The 15,127-nt window shown below is 41.0% G+C and overlaps 1 long non-coding RNA gene across 1 annotated transcript; it reads left to right on the top strand.

Moving 5' to 3' along the window:
- Nucleotides 1–811: 811 nt before the first annotated feature.
- On the top strand, nt 812–5,108 carry LOC142010232 (uncharacterized). Its single transcript, XR_012644738.1, has 2 exons — nt 812–1,012; nt 2,265–5,108. It is a non-coding gene; the product is annotated as an uncharacterized LOC142010232 (long non-coding RNA).
- Nucleotides 5,109–15,127: the final 10,019 nt, after the last annotated feature.

The raw sequence follows: 15,127 nt of genomic DNA, 5'->3' as shown, positions 1-15,127 counted from the left end.
TGGCTATGGGACTCAGGTATTCCCATAGTAAAAACACAGATCTATAAACTTACTGTACTGACCTACAAAGCTGCAGAATTATTTTAAGTCTCCCTTGTAACGGTGGGGAAAAAAATCTTAACATTTTACACTGCTTTATTATTACCTGTCCATCTTTTGTATGATCTATAGAAGAGGTAGTGAACATTTACAAAAGATCCCATGAGATTCTCCAAGAACATGTCTGTTAGCTCTAGTATTGTTGGCACAGGAAACGTTATTATATTCTGATCTCATAGAGACGTTGTTTTGTAAATGAATGCTTATTGATGTTCTCATAAGGTTCAATACTGAATTTAGCATTGTTAGTGAATCCTCCTTAATTTTTAGTATTGTTTTGTTAATGAGATCCTGTTCATGTTCTATACAACCGAATAACTCTACCTTCCTGTAATTTACTTTTTGTTAATAATCTGTTGGTACTTGACCTCCTGCTCAATAGGGAATTACCAGAGCAGAATGGCATAAGACTAGTAAGAATTCAGTTTGAGCTGGGGGAGTGGATAAGGGAATTATGAGAAACTCTCCCCTGGTTTGTTGGGAAGGGGTGAACAAAGGAGGAGAGAGGTATAAGTATTGCTCACTGCTTGTTGCAAGGTGTGCAGGCTTTGAGGAGAGATCCCCCTGCACCTTACTTGGCATGCCAAATAAAGATTCTTCTTCCACTCTCGGTGTGTTATTGGGCCAGTGTTGCATACCGGGCACGAACTGCCACTGTGCCACCTTAAGAAGGAGGCAACAGTTTTGGCGTCCCTGGGTGGGCATTCTAAATCAAAGCCTTGCCTGGCTCGCCTCTTGGTGGGGGTAGCGGGAGACCGCGTCGGACTTCCAGCACGCAACGGTAATTTTACCGGGGAACTCGGCGTCTGGGTTCCTCAGCCCCTGCTGGGGACGACACAACGGTGCAACGCAGCCACGTGGAAGAGAGAGAGGAAACAGAGTGTGGAGCGGTGAGAGCCGGACCTCTGGACAGGTAAGACCCAGTCCCTTTTTGTGAAAGGGACTTCCGGGACGCCGGACGGCCAATACATAGTTGGGGCGATAGGTTGCAATAAGGATGGGACTAGGTCAAAGTAGCCCCAAGGATAATACTCCCTTGGGTTGTGTCTTGAAACATTGGAAAATTATAGGTGGGGACCCCGTGATCAAATCTAGGCTAAGGAGACTGTGCACAGTAGAGTGGCCACAGTATAACTTAGACAGGCAGGAGCGGTGGCCACCAGAGGGATCCCTAAATTATAACACCATATTGCAGCTGCTTTTGTTCTTACAATGTACCGGTAAATGGGAAGAACATATGTATGGCCAGTGTTTTGAATATCTTAGAAATAGACAAGACTTGCAGGAAATGTGTGGATTACCATGTACAGTACAACCAGCTGTAAATAAGCCTAATGTAAACTGTCACCAGGACCCCCCTTCGGCTTCTACACCCACACCCCCTCCATACAGGGAAAGGGTTTCCCATGATTTGGGGATAGCCCCCTCAGTTGAACTGTATCTATTAGTGACTGAAACAGTGGTTGACAGACTGGGAGCTGCGGATCGGCAGGCTACTACTATGCAGGTGTATTCCCATGTGTCCTTTAATCCGATCGATTTGGCAACTTTTAAACCCCAAGCCGGGGAGCTTTCCACGGATCCTAGCTGCTTTATTTCAATGTTCAAAGGGTGTTTAGGCAGTCACAAGCCTGATTGGAATGACTGTCAGGTCCTAGTGAGAACCCTGTTGTCTGAAGTGGAGCATAACCAAGTTGTAACAGAAGCCAGGGAGGAAGCAAGAAAAAGGCATGAACTTGGCAGGAGTGAAAAAAAGCGATTTGTCGAATCCCCGAGCCCAGCAATAGGAAACAACTGCGTGCCTTTTTGGGAATGGCAGGATTTTGCAGATTATGGATACCTGATTTTGGGGTACTGGCTAAGCCTCTGTACGAGTGTGTTAAAGAAAGTAACAGAGACTTGTTCTGTTTTTAAAAAAGAGGCTCAACATGCATTTAAAGCTTTGAAACTGTGTTTAATGGAAGCTCCAGCCCTAGGTCTACCAGATATTACTAAACCATTTCAGCTGTATGTGCATGAAAGGAAGGGAGTGGCTCTTCGAATATTAGCTCACCAAAGGGGGGATGGGGATGTAACTAGAGGTAATGCCCAGGTGGACCGAGAGGCCAAACGGGTAGTGAATACGGAAGATATTGCTCTTTTGCCTCTGATTCCCACTCTCCCAGATCCCCATGAGAAGCCAGAATATTCTGCCCAAGAACAGCAGTTAGCTGAGCAGTTACAGCTGAACCTGCGAGAAGGATGGTATGTAAGTGAAAAAGGACAAGTGTTGCTTCCTGGACCCTTGATAAGGCCGACGGTTATGAGTTTTCATCAAGGGACACATGCAGGTCAGGAGGCCCTGATCCAATTATTAGAGAAGTACTTTATAGGAGATGGAATAAGAAATGAAGCCAGACAGGTGGTTAGAGACTGTATGGTATGTCAGAAAAATAATCCCTGAGCAGGAAGACCCGTGGTACCCTCCCCACTACCATCAGCCCCGGGACCGGGACTCGTGTGGCAAATTGACTTTACTGAACTACCTCGCGCCAGTGGGTTTCGGTACCTACTGGTACTTGTGGATCGTTTTACAGGATGGATAGAGACATTTCCATGTAAAAATTGTACAGCCAACACGGGTATCACTAAAATTTTAAAGGAGATAGTACCCTGGTTCGGAGTACCAGAATGGATTGAATCAGACCGAGGAACCCATTTTGTGGCCCGATGTGTGGAGAAAGTAGCAGATGGACTCAATATTCCATGGAAATACCACACTCCATATAGACCGCAGGCCAGCAGAGTGGCGGAAAGAGGGAATCAGACTTTGAAAAGACATTTGTCAAAATTGTGCCAGGAAGCTCAGCTTAAGTGGCCAGAGGCCCTCCCCTTAGCCCTCTTAAGGACCCGAATATTACCCAAAGGGAGGTTAGGATTAAGCCCATTCGAAATCTTGTTTGGGCGACCATGGCCAATGAATGGGGTGCCTGGTACAGGTATAGAATGGGGAATAGGGGAGGGGTTTTTAAGGAAATATTTGCTGTCGCTGTCGTCTGTTATGTCTTCAATCCACAGGTTTGTTCGTGACAATCAGCCCATTCCGTTGGACCAACCCCTTCACGATATTCAGCCAGGAGACAGCGTGTTGCTTCGGACGTGGAAAGAGGAGCCCCTTCAAAAAAAGTGGAAAGGACCCCACCTCGTTTTATTGCCCACAAAAACTGCTGCTAAACTAGAAGGAGTCAAACCGTGGGTCCATTTCACTTGATTAAAGAAGATCGAATCAGCTGAGGAAAAGGAGTGGACTGTGAGCCGTGTCACCCCAGAAGCTGAAGAGGACTTAGGACTGAAATTGTTGTTTAAGCGAAAGTAATTCTGTATGCTGTAGCAAAATGCGTTATTTGCTAATATGTAACTGTTTGTTAGGATTTCTAGATATAGGGGACCCACAAGAGGCCCCCGCCTCTCTTCACCCAGTAGAGGATAACTGGTGGGTTCTCTTAGCTCAATATTAATCTCACAGCCAACCACCTGTATAATTTTGGCCCCAGTCCAGAACCTGATGTTTACTCTAATCAGCGTCGCCTGGAGGTAAGGTTAGCAAATGTTAGTGGGGCCCCCGACTGTTTTACATTTGAAAATGCCACTAAAGTGGCAGCTAATCATAATAATACAGATCTGAGTTGTAATTCTACTAGCATGGTGTCATATGCTAGAACCCACATGTTCCTGCCAAAGGGGTGGTTTTTGATATGTGGCTTGATAGCTTATACATATATGCCAGCCAATAGTTCAGGAGGTCCATGTGTGATAGGAAGATTAACAACAGGGGTACTCCCAGGGAATGTTTTCTCAAACTCAGACACCCATTTCGCACCAAGTAGAGTTAAACGTGGTTTGGAAGTCATGAAGGAGTCCTGTGACGCCTCTGTTAGTTTGTTATCAAAGACAGAGGCAGCAGCACTTGCTGCCTCTCTGGTAGGGGTCCCTGGTCTGGCCACATATAATGCAGTTCAGTTAACCAGAGTAGCCTGTGCTCTAGCTAAATCAATTAATCTTACTTCTACTTTAATTGAGGCTTTAGCAGAAGAGTTGGCTGAGGTTCGTCAGGGAGTATTACAGAATCAGATGGCTATTGATTATCTTCTCTTACGCCATAATCATGGTTGTGCTGAGTTTGAGGGGCTTTGTTGTTTTAATTTGACTGATAAAAGCCAAACTATTGAAAGCCGTCTATCTAAACTTCGGGAATTGGCTACTCATATTAAACAGGACCCCGAGGGTATTCAGTGGTGGAATTGGGGCCTAGGAGGTTGGCTAAATTGGATAAAAAGCATGTTATCTTCCTTGGTGGTAATAATAGTAATCTTTCTTTTAGCCTGTTGCTGTATTCAAGTAGGTTTGCCATTATTTAAAGGGTGTGTTGGCCTTTTCCACCAATCAGTAAGAATGCATGTATTAAGAGATAACAAAATGGGAATGCTACCCATGAATCAGGTTTTAAGTAAGGAATATGAGAAGACTCAATATGGGACATCTTGAGTGTTCTCAAAGGGGGGAAATGTTGGCACGGGAAACGTTATTATATTCTGATCTCATAGAGACATTGTTTTGTAAATGAATGCTTATTGATGTTCTCATAAGGTTCAATATTGAATTTAGCATTGTTAGTGAATCCTCCTTAATTTTTAGTATTGTTTTGTTAATGAGATCCTGTTCATGTTCTATACAACCGAATAACTCTACCTTCCTGTAATTTACTTTTTGTTAATAATCTATTGGTACTTGACCTCCTGCTCAATAGGGAATTACCAGAGCAGAATGGCATAAGACTAGTAAGAATTCAGTTTGAGCTGGGGGAGTGGATAAGGGAATTATGAGAAACTCTCCCCTGGTTTGTTGGGAAGGGGTGAACAAAGGAGGAGAGAGGTATAAGTATTGCTCACTGCTTGTTGCAAGGTGTGCAGGCTTTGAGGAGAGATCCCCCTGCACCTTACTTGGCATGCCAAATAAAGATTCTTCTTCCACTCTCGGTGTGTTATTGGGCCAGCATTGCATACCAGGCACGAACTGCCACTGTGCCACCTTAAGAAGGAGGCAACAGTATCATTGTGTCTAAATTGCTGCTGCAGTTCCAAGTGCATATGAAATTCATTTCCTATCCTATACTGCTGCACTGCATTACTGTGCATAATAAAACTGCTGTTGCAATCCACAGTAATGTGAAGGATCAAATGAGATTCATGTCTTTAGGTAAAGGGCTACATTCTGTCTCGTCTAATACAGGCCACTGAGAAAAGATGGAGGTCTCAATGCAGAAAAGCACATGCATATTTTCTTAGAGTGAGCACATGCTTAAGAAACAAGAAGTCGTGTGGCACCTTATTGACTAACACAAATTTCTGTTAGTCTATAAGGTGCAACAGGACTTCTTGTTGTTTTTGAAAGTACTTGTCATATGCTGAAGTGCTTTCCTGAATCAAGGCCTGAGTGTACTGGGAGAATATCACAGAGACAATACACTCAGCAACCCTCCTTATAGGTGGGATAACATAGCAATGTGTCTGTTACCAGTGCTTCCTTCCATGCAACTGTAGGAGGTGGGGGATGCAAGCCAATTGACCACACTCTCTAGGGGCTTAGCCACATATCTCGACTTGTTAGCCAGCCTATTCACCTAACCCACTAAGAAGTGTCATGTTAATATCATGGATCAGAGCCTTAAAAAACGTGACCAGATCTAGCATTTTTATTCTTGGATAACACAACCTATAGCATGCTCACTCAGTAAAATGTACATGGAGGATGTTTGTATGCTTATTTAACACAATTATTTTTGCCTATGATTTCTCAAACAACAGACATGAACACCAACTAAATTTAGAAGATGGTTTTTAGAATTTCACAGCTTTTCGTGTCTTTTAAAGAAACTGTTTTGTATAATCTTAGATTGTCCATCCAAAGGATAACCCTTTTGCAAGAGTTTGAGCTCTTAGATCAGAATCTTGGCTAGTTCATTTTAAGTCAACATGATGCTATCTCTCTTGTTAGATCCCTGACTACCTCAGAGGTAGTCAAAGGGATTCTTCTTAAGCAATGAGATTTTAATTTGGGTGGAGAAGTTTTTCTTATGGTCAACCTTCATTAAAAAAGTGTGGGGTTTTTTTTACAGTGAGATACGTGTTAGAGTATATATTTTATTGACAGAAATTTTCTTAAACTCCAAAGTCAAGGGCAAGTCTTATGTTAATTCATAAGCTTTGCAATTAAACCTTTAAAAATATTCATCAGAACGTAACGCCCCCCTTTTTTTTGTTATAGCAAAGAATAATTTTTCTCCTTTGCTGGGATGATTCATATTTTAGCTGGAAAATGTTATTGCAAATATCTTGCAAAGTAATGATAAGTTACAAATATAACCCATTACTGCTGAAAGTCATGGAAAGGAGATGATATGGAAGGTTGTGTTCTAGAACCACCCAACTGAACATACAAGCTTAGTAGCTTCACAAATAACAAGCAGTCTTGTAGCACCTTAGACACTGACAAATTTATTAGGTCATGAGCTTTTGTAGGTAAGACCCATGTCTGCAGATGCAAATAGTGTAGAAAAATAGAATCCATTGTTTACGTCAGGACTAATCCCCAATCCACACTCCAACTGCAGAAAGTGGGCTCCGGCAAAATCTTTAAAAAATACCTTGCCTGTAAAATATTTTGCTTAAAAAGATTTCCAAGGTCACAGATTTCCTGACCCTGGGGTAGTAGTAATCACCACCACCACCTGAGTGGAAAAAACCCCCCTATCCCAGGAAAGCACATTCAGGATGTCTCCCTGTGGGGTACCCCAAGCTCTTAACCCTCCCTCATGAGACAGCATAGACATAAAGAACTGTAATTTGCTAGCTGCCTTTCAGTCTAAGGTTTGCATATACATAGACCCTTCTCAGAACACAAGGATCAAATCATTTGCTTAACAATAATTTATTCACAAAACAAAAGAAAATAAATTGTGTCGGTTGCAGCACAGAGAATACTTCCCTGGGATTCAGGTTTAAACTTGCAGGTGGAAAAAAATCAAGTCATTAACTAAAGCAACTAAGAAAAGGATAGTCAGCCCACACCAAATTTCAAAATAATCATAACTTGATTGTGTCTCACTACACATTTCCCTTCTACTTACATATCTATGGCTGATTTTGAGATGGTCAGGATATTTACTGGATTCATTCCAACTGCTTGGGAGATCATTATCTCTCTATGTTCTCTGCCTCAGCCATGCAGACAAAGATTCGGCAGACTGCAATTGTTATCAGTTCAAAAAAAGTCTCCCTCCCTCCCATTGGCTTACCTGACCACCTCATGATGCAAGTTCTCTCTGTTAAGGGTTAACTCTTTCATTTCATTCATTCATGACAGTTTGTATAGCAAGGTGGAGTGGCAAAAAGGGAGAGGGGGGCTACCTATCAAAAGTACAACCAGTTAATAAAGCAAATTAAAAAGGATGTTTCCCATTCCTGCAAATATCAAAGGTAAAGAAATTGCCCTTTTAATTAATAAAACAGTCAAGATCCCTGTTTAGTTCTAGTTTAAATATGTAAAATTTGCAAACTTATTCCAAGTCAGATCTCTCCCTGTGTAATCTTGTGAGAAAATTTGTTTGTGGAAGAATGACTATTTTTAAATCCATTATTGCATGTCCAAGGAGGTTAAAGTGTTCCCCTACAGGTTTATGTGCATTCCAGTTCCTGATGTCAAACTTATATCCATTCATCCTGGGGCACAGAGACTGTCCTGTTTGTCCAATGTACTTGGCACAGGGACATTGCTGGCACATGATGGCATATGTCACATTAGTGGATGTGCAAGCATATGAACCCATATGGTATGGCTGATGTGGTTATGTCCAGTGATGGTGTTGCTTGTATAGACATGTGGATTGACTTGGCAATGGGGTTTGTTGCAGGGATAGGTTCCTTAGTCAGTGTTTCTGTGCTATGGTGTGTGGCTGCCAGTGAGTGTTTTCTCGAGGTTGGGCCCGTCTGTAGGAGAGGACTGGCATGTTACCCAAGGCCTGCGAGAGCAAGGGATCATGTTCCAATATTAGCTGTAGGTTGTCAATGATGTGCTGGACAGGTTTAAGATGGCAGTTATAGGCGGTCTGTTATTTTCCTTGTTGGCTATGCCATCAAATAAATGATTTCTGGATGTTCATCTGGCTCTGTCAATCTGTTTCTTTATTTCCCAACATGGATAATGAAGAATGCCTGATACATATCTTACAGGTTTTTGTCTCTGCTGGTGGGATTGTAGCAGATATGGTTATATCTTAGTGCCTGGCTGTAGACAATGGATTGTGTGATGTGTCTTGGGTGGAAGCTAGAGGCATGCAGTTAAGAAAAGCAGTCAGTGGGTGTCTGGTATAAAATGGTGTTCATGTGACCATTATTGATTTGTACTGTAGTGTCCAGGAAATGAATCTCTTGTGTGGAATGGTCCAGGCTGAGGTTGATGGTGGAGTGGAACAGCTTGGTAGCTGTTCAGCTGTCATATCATTAATAGTGCAATGTTTTAACATATGTAACATGACACAATTGAAACTGCATAGCTAACTTATTCCCACATAGGAGTGAATCATGCACTGTAGATTGAACAACTAGCTCATTTTTCAGCTCATCTGAATCCCCTCCTCTCTTTTCTGCACTTAAATGTTTTAGGAACACAAGATTAGCTCTATTAAAGGATATTTCTTCAAAAAGTGACTTTCTAGTTAATTCCTTAAAACAATAAGAAGTCCTGTGGCAAAAAAGCTTATACTCCAAAAAAAATCTGTTAGTCTATAAGGCGCCACAAGAATTCTCATAGTTTTTGCAGATACAGACTAACACAGCTACCCCTCAGATGTTTAATGCTTCGGATTCAGATCATTGCACACATGGAAGTTCTCAGTACTTGTAACTCCTTCCCAGTAGTTTTAGGTAATAATGACAATTTACAGAACTAGCTTACTTTGTTGCCCACCGTTGCTACAGAGAACAAATCTGCTCTTTAGTGTACTTGAGTGGAGGTGCCACTACTGTTTTTTTATTATATATATCTAGCAGCTATGTTTGGATTCCATGAAAGTTTTTCATTGTTCCTGTGGACATTAAGAAAAATGTTTCTTTATGAATATGTTAATTAGCTGCACTTTCCTCTGAAGCAGCTGGTATTGACCACTGTCTAAGACAAGGATAATGGACTAAATTAATCTCTTACCTGACTTGGTAGGACACTTCCTTTAATCCTAAATAATAATTTAAAAATAGCCAAACATTTTGTACTTCAAAATAGTTTGGTTGGGACTGAGGTATACCAGGGTTAAGTGACTTGGCCTAGGTGGCAAAGCAATAAGTGGCAGAGGTAGGAATTTACCCCAGAGGGCCTGAGTCCAAGTACAATTAATCATAATATTAGCCCCACGACCACTTTAAAAGATTGCACTATTAATTTTTAGATGCATGTGAGTGTCTTGGTGATGTTCAGAACTCAAGTCAAAGCAGAAAAACTCAAGAGTAAGCCAGTTTGCATGAGATTTTGATAAACTCTGTAGCCTATAAGAATACCTGTATTGAATTTATAGCTTGCAAGCCTATAAGTAGATGACCTATTTTTTCTTAATTTTGTTGTTTTATTTTATCTTAGCAGTAATGTAAGGGGCCTACAGGGATAATACTTTAAGGGTATGTCTACACTAGGAACTAACATCAAAGTTAACTTAGAAGTTAGGCACTACTTGGAAGTAGACTGTAGAGAGTCTACACATGTTTTCCCTTACTCCAAAGTTAAATTTGAGGTAATGCAGCCCAGCTCTGAAGTCCTTATCTATTCCCAGGAATGGAGTAGTGTCCTACTTTGAAGTTAAACTTCGAAGTAGGGTGTGTGTAGAGGCTCAATTCAAAGTCTTACTTCAAAGTTGTACTTCGAAGTAAGCAATTTCAAAGTTATTTTTTAGCGTAGACATGACCTAAGAGGTTAGCTTTGGCATTTTTATTTATACTTAGGTAGGTGTTTGTATGGAGATTTACAGATATAAGTTCATCATCATCAACAACCATTAGCTCAGCACCCATTGGTTTCTGATGCCTTCCTCACTATTTCCTTCCATCATTCCTTGTCCAGTGTGGAGTGGCTTGGTTTCTGTAGACTAACTCCGCACCAATGTATTATGTCATCTATCCATTCTCTGTGGGGTCTGCATCTCCTATTTGAGTGGTTCAGTATGCCAAATACCAGGGTCTTGACTTTTCATTTGTCATTCATTCTGCAGATATGCCCAAATCCATTGTATAACTTTCTGCAGCAGGTTCTCTTTCAGCTGTATCTTCCCATATAATTCCTTGTTTTTGACCTTCTGCATCTATTCTATTCTCAGGATCTTTCTATAACAACTTCTCCTGAATGTCAATATCCTTCTCTTTGAATGTTTTGTTATCACCCATGTCTCACATTGGTACAACATGCTGCTAAATACACACATTTTCAAGACACTCAGCTTCATTACTAAGCTAACTGCTTTGCTTTTCCAAATCTTATACATTGCCTTCAAACTTGCTCTTGCTTTCGCTATTCTAGTTGCTATTTCCATCTTAAACTCTAGATCACCCATCATGTTGCTCCCCTGATATGTGAACCTCTACATTCTCTAGTTCAATCCCATCTACGTTGATCTTCCTTCCTGTTTCTTATTTCCAAATACCATTGTTTTCGTTTTACTGATGTTCATAATCGGTCCCTACCACTTCCCTTTCCTCATTTAGTACCCGCACCATTCTTGCTAGCTTCTCCTCATCTTCATCAATGATAACTATGTCATCCATGAACCTCAAGTTATTAATTCTTTTCTCATGCACAGATATCCCTTCCACCTCTTTCTTAATCTTGTCCATCACTTTCTCTAGGTGCATGATGAAGATACTCGGAGATATCAGATCTCCTTGTCTCATACCTGTACTCCACTCCATACAACTCCAACACCACTCAAGTCATTTTCTGATCTACGCTGTCAAATGCCTTCTGAAAATCAATGCTGCAATTGTAGAAATTCTTCTGTCGAGCTTTCTTCACTATCAATCTTAGTGCCAATATCTGCTGTATAGTATTTTAGGAATATTTACATATAGGCATAGCCATATCTGACTTCGCAGCTTGACTGTTTTAACTGCAAAACAATCAGTATGCTGATGTAAAAAGTGACATTTACCTTGTGTGGTATCAGCAAATGCCAAAAAATACAATGGCCCAGATAAACTGGTCCCCTGTTTACAGTAAAGCAGAAGATAGAGTCACTAAAAAGTTATTAGCTGCTATTATCACTGCAAGTGCCCATTCCTGGAATTTGTTCATGAGGCTGTGATGTGACATCTTATGCATATTCAGAGAGGTATTTTAGCTTAACTCCCAATTTGGTGTGCATACCCTCAAACAGAAGTCTGGTTTTGATATTGGGAGGCTTGGCTGAGGTGATGCAGAGAAACCTTTAACACTCTACATTTAATAGCAAAAGTGGGAGTTCTCCAATGGTTTGTAAGGTCTTCTAAGACTTCTCTAAACTTCTTCTCTCTTCCAATAGTAGTAGTGTATTTACATTCTTAATGTTTCCTCTACTATACTACTCTCCCACCTTTAACCATTAGGGTAGTAGAATGGAGCAGGTCCTTCAGCTCCTTGGGGTCTCAGGAGGGAGTGCCAGTAGGGTTATATACTAGCTAAATATGTAATTAAATACTTAAATTACATTTATGTAACCAACCAGAGTAATTTAATATGTATGTGAATATCACCTCATATACTTAATTGTGTAGGTTTCCATTACTGATTTCAATAAAATTGTGCTCTATGATATTGTGTGTGTGAACACTGTGGCTACGTCTACACGTGAAGCCAACATCGAAATAGCTTATTTCGATGTAGCAACATCGAAATAGGCTATTTCAATGAATAACATCTACACGTCCTCTAGGGCTGGCAACGTCGATGTTCAACTTCGACGTTGCGCGGCACCACATCGAAATAGGCGCTGCGAGGGTACGTCTACACGCCACAGTAGCACACATCGAAATAAGGGTGCCAGGCACAGCTGCAGACAGGGTCACAGGGCGGACTCAACAGCAAGCCGCTCCCTTAAAGGGCCCCTCCCAGACACAGTTGCACTAAGCAACACAAGATACACAGAGCTGACAACTGGTTGCAGACCCTGTGCCTGCAGCATGGATCCCCAGCTGCCGCAGAAGCAGCCAGAAGCCCTGGGCTAAGGGCTGCTGCCCACGGTGACCATAGAGCCCCACAGGGGCTGGAGAGAGAGCATCTCTCAACCCCCCAGCTGATGGCCGCCATGGAGGACCCGGCAATTTCGACGTTGCGGGACGCGGATCGTCTACACGGTCCCTACTTCAACGTTGAATGTCGAAGTAGGGCGCTATTCCGATCCCCTCATGAGGTTAGCGACTTCGACATCTCGCCGCCTAACGTCGAAGTTAACTTCGAAATAGCGCCCGACGCGTGTAGCCGTGACGGGCGCTATTTCGAAGTTAGTGCCGCTACTTCGAAGTAGCGTGCACGTGTAGACACAGCTTGTGAGTCCTCAGACTTACCTCTGGACACAGAGCTCATTTAGGTCTTGATAACTGTAATCCAGAATGGAGGACAAATCTAAAGACTCTTAAATCATATTGGCTAGCCTTTATCCAAATAGATATCCCCACCAAAATTCCTAACTCCCAGAGCTCATTCTGAGTGCTTATAAAGCATTTTTCATCACTGGGTCCCAAAAGATTTTGTAAATTAAGCACTGATGTGTCATTTTACCTCGAATCTGATTTCCATTTTAGCACTCAACCTATTTGAAGGAGGGAGCAAAAAACTAGGTATAGAGTTAGTGGTAATTTTGAACTTTTAATTTTTTTTCCTATCGTTAAGGAACAGTAGGTCTCTTCTCCCTTACCCTCCATTGAAGCATACCATTTTTAATTGAAGGAATGAATTAAATCCCTTGTAGAATTGTTAGACTCTTTGGCTACATACTTCAAAATGGCCATGCAAAAGGCCAAATTGAAGATTACCAATGAGGTGCTGAAATGCATGCCACCAGCCGTGGCTCTTTGAAATTGCCTCATTTATCTCCTGCGCGGCTCGTCCAGAAGGGTCTTTTTCAAAAGGACCCCGCCAACTTTGAAATCCCCTTATTCCTATGAGCTGATATCATATCAAAGTTGGCGGGGTCCTTTCTAAAAGGATCCCCATCTGGACAAGCCACACGGGAGCAAAACGTGGCAATTTTGAAGAGCCGTGGCTGGCGGCATGCTAACGAGGCACTGAAAATGCATATCAGCACCTCATTAATAATCTTTAATTTGGCCATTTGCATAGCCATTTCAAAGTTTTGTGCCAGTGTAGACATAACCTTTATGAATCTCTTTAAGATCATCAGTACAAAGCTTTGTTTAAAGTTATATACTATTATCATCAGATCCATATACTACTTGGAAGTTCATTTACTACTGATACAAAAGGAATGACAGACATTACATTTCTATGACAAAACTTTTATTTACAAATATGTAACCAAATTGTCTGTCAAATTGTTTCTCAGACTTCTTAGGAACAACAAGCAGGTATGGGCTGAATTCATCATTGGTTTAGTTACATCTGAAGTTGACGTAGTTACTCTGAGAAAATACTGAGTCAATTCCATATTTAGTATAGTTAAATTTAGGTGCTAGATTTTGGGTAAAAATTTTCCCTAGTGTAACTCCATTGACTTCACATGGAGTCATACCCGTTATGAATTTGGCCCATAATTAATTTTCTATCGATTAACCTAATTCCATGAATTAATGAGAAGTGCAAGAAAAAGTGTTGATTAAATAGTAGGAGAAATACTATACTTGCATTAAAGATCAAAATCAAATCACAAAGCTCTTTGCCAACTGTGGTTTTCAGGCAGTACTAAATTCTGGAATTCAAATGTTTCAAAAGCCTTTAAAGGTTGATAAGTGATCAAGAATGTATTTTGGATGTGACCTCACCCAGGATGCTAACAATAAGACATCATTTTCCAGGATTTCCTTTAAGTCATTTATCAATCTGCATTTATTAAAAATTAGGTTGAACTTTCTTGACACTTTCTGCAAAGTTAGCCAAAGAAGAAGTCAGTGTTTGTTCTGATCTTTTTGAATTACTCTTCAATTTCTTCAAGCCAGAGAGTCTCTTTTAATATCTACATTACCAGCAATCATTTTGCTATACGACCAGCAAACTGAAACACTTTCTGACATGTATCCCAAGGCTGTTTAGACCAAAGAGTCATTATCGCTTCCTATTTGAAACATAAAACAAGCCATAAAAGGTATTTTCAACCTGTATGATATGACTTGTTTTAAACTTTCTTAAAAATGTTATAAATATGTATGTTATGCATGGAAAGACTTATGAAATCATGGACATTCTTTCCATGCAGTCAAGGAACAAACCTTTGAATCAGTTCCAATTAAGAATTCAGCTACACCAAATGAGGCTGTGTTCTTAGAATCTTCCAGCTGTCCTCTTTGAAATGGGAGTACAACAGCAATGTCACAAGAGTCTGTTTATGGCTGAGTGCCATCGCCTGCTAAGAGGAAATATTCAAATTAAGTAACTTGAGTCCCTTCCCCCTCAAAAATCATTAGATTGTCTTACAAATATAATACCTTTTGAGTTATTTTTATTTGCTGAGTTCTAGTCTTTCATCACTTACACTTATTAAGTTTTCTCTGCAGCCCTCAGGCCAGAAACTTCTCTTTTAAGGAAAATCTGAGATTTTTAACACAGCCATAGGCTAACAGCTCAGTCTTTAAGGAAAGAGCCTCTATTGTCAGACATGTGAGTCAGCAATGTGGCAAAATTATGAACAAATATTGATTAACTGAACTGTGTACTGAAGAGTTCCTTGGGTACTAGGGTTGAAGAAAGAAAAATTACCTCGAGGACTACACAATGCTCAGTCTGCTTCATATCTTTAGTAGCCTTT

The sequence above is a fragment of the Carettochelys insculpta genome, chromosome 3 (genome assembly GCF_033958435.1).
Source record: "Carettochelys insculpta isolate YL-2023 chromosome 3, ASM3395843v1, whole genome shotgun sequence".
NCBI lineage: Eukaryota > Metazoa > Chordata > Testudines > Carettochelyidae > Carettochelys > Carettochelys insculpta.
Note: the sequence above shows the minus strand (reverse complement) of the source record. Positions and strands in the feature narration are given on the sequence as shown.